This window comes from Somniosus microcephalus, unplaced genomic scaffold (genome assembly GCF_052327205.1).
Source record: "Somniosus microcephalus isolate GS21.2 unplaced genomic scaffold, FLI_Smic_1.0 unresolved_chr4, whole genome shotgun sequence".
Taxonomy (NCBI): Eukaryota; Metazoa; Chordata; class Chondrichthyes; order Squaliformes; family Somniosidae; genus Somniosus; species Somniosus microcephalus.
Window position 1 is genome coordinate 10,440,644 of NW_028225182.1, and position 2,409 is coordinate 10,443,052.

Consider the following 2,409-nt stretch of genomic DNA (forward strand, 5'->3'; position numbering starts at 1 on the left):
TACCGACTGAGCAAGCATGGCCTGATCACTTTGACTATCAATTATCACTGATCGACAGTGGCACAATAATTAGTGTGGATGGGAACAGGGAGTTGCAAAGGGACATTGATTGAGTGGAAAAACTGGAGGCATCTGATTCAGAGGATTCGGGGGTGACGCGGAATTTCGAGAGTTTAATGACTTTGAAAGGAACATTTTTGACTTGTGCAGTTTCGGCCAGAGAAATGTTACTGAAAGGTAATGAATCCAAAATCTGGGATCCAGCATTTCACCTTCTCGCTGAACAGTTCTTTCTGGATATTTAGCTAAACAGAGGTTTCCATATTGTAGTGGTTATCACGTTCACCTCACAAGTGCAAACTCCCCGATTCAATCCCGGGCGCAAGCATTATGTTCGATAAATGGTCCCCGGTTCAAAACTGGAAAGAAACCTTCCCCATTTCAATTGAATAAATATGAAATTGTAAAAATTCATATTGTAATTAAATATCAATAAAATAAAATATCTCATAGAGCCCGTATATTATCTGAGCCCACACCATTCTTCACAGTCTGAAATTTAGCACAGATACCGACAGTGTCCATCCCTCACTCCCGTTTCCTGCCCTGATGGTGCAGAAAGCCCCTCTCAAAGCTGCACATTCGACTGGTTTCAGTGGATCCACAGGAGATCTTAATATAATCCTGCAGAGTCGCCTCTGCTAATAATGATAGATCGTCACCATATTTCACACACCGCCGCAACTCCGACCAGTTCAGTCTAAGTCCCCTTTTTAACAGTCTTAATTACTGCCAAATAACCTCTCTGGCACTGAAAATATATTTTATAAGTGTGGAATCTTATTCCTTCAGATATAAATTGTTGTTGAATATTTTTTATATAATAAAAATGTTTTTACATTTTACTATTTTTTCTTCTCTCTCTCTAAATCCAACCTTTATTTCGCTCTATTTATTTCGCTTTCTGTGCCTGATTTGACATTGAATTCACTGTTCTAACAGATCCTGGTTCAGACTGCGCTGCTCATTAACCAATCTTCAATCAATTATTTATGAGGTAGGGCGGCACAGTGAGTTTGTTAATCGACCAGTATTCCAGAGGAATAGTGGAATGGTGGGGAGAAAATTGTCCAGTGCTTGCTGGTGGAGAGGTTTGCCTTGAGGGGGCAGCGATGAATCGCCATTGCAGTGCTGGTCCCGCCACAAACTGTTCCTCAGCCGCAGACTTCATGATGATCTGGAGACCTGAGCTCACAATCCCACCACGGCAGATCGTGGAAGGATTAAAATCGGGGATGTGTAAGAGCCCAGAATTGGAGGAGTGCAGAGATCTCAGAGGGTGTAGGGCTGGAGAAGGTTACAGAGATAGGGGGAGGCGAGTCCATGGAGGGATTTGAAAACAAGGATGAGAATTTGAAAACTGAACTGTCGCCTGAAGGGAGCCAATGTAGGTGAGTGAGACCCGGGGTGATGGGTGAACGGGACATGGTGCGAGTTAGGATACGGGCAGCAGAGGATTGGATGAGCTGAAGTTTATGGAGGGAGGATGATGGGAGGCCTTCCAGGAGTACATTAGAATCGTCAAGTCTGGAGGTGACAAAGGCAAGGATGAGGGTTTCAGCAGCAGATCAGCTGAGGCAGAGGCGGAGTCGGGCGATGTTACGGAGGTGGAAGTAGACCGTCTTGGGCAGAAGCTCATCTCGGGGTCAAATACCAAGGTTGGAAGCTGTCTGGTTCAGTCTCAGTGGCCAGGGATTGGGATGAAGTCGGTGGCTCGGGAACGGAGTTTGTGTCGGGGACCAGCACTGCAATGGCGATACATCACTGCCCTCTCAAGGCTACTTGCAAACCCCGTCCAGCAGCAATATTGGAAGAACTGGACAATTTTAACTCCACCATTCCATTTTGGCCCGGCCTTTTCTCATCCACACCTTCAGCGTCTACACTTTCCCGCTGCTGAGCAGCCAATCACACAGCTGCTATCAAAATTTATTTTATTTGTCCCCAGCTGGGACAAGAAGAAACCTGGTTCCACCGAGACTCAGATCGCTGGATTCAAAGTCCAGAATGCTCACCATTACACCATGAAACCCTTATACAGCATTTTTGAGGCCAATTCGCTTCATTTCCAACTCGCCTACCATTCACAGCTGCTGAGTGTTTCCAGCGAATTCTGTTTTTATTTCAAACTTCCAGCATCCGCAGCATTTTGTCTTGTGTTACAAAAGCAAACGGGATCCTGGTCTTTATAAACAGAGGCATAGAGGGCAAAAGGAAGGAAGTTATACCAAACCTTAGGAGTATTGTGTGTAATTCGGGCACTGCGCTTTAGGACGGATGCGGGACTTCAATTCCGTGGAGTAGTGGAGAAGAAAAGGCTGTTCTCCTCAGAACAGAGAAGATAAGGGA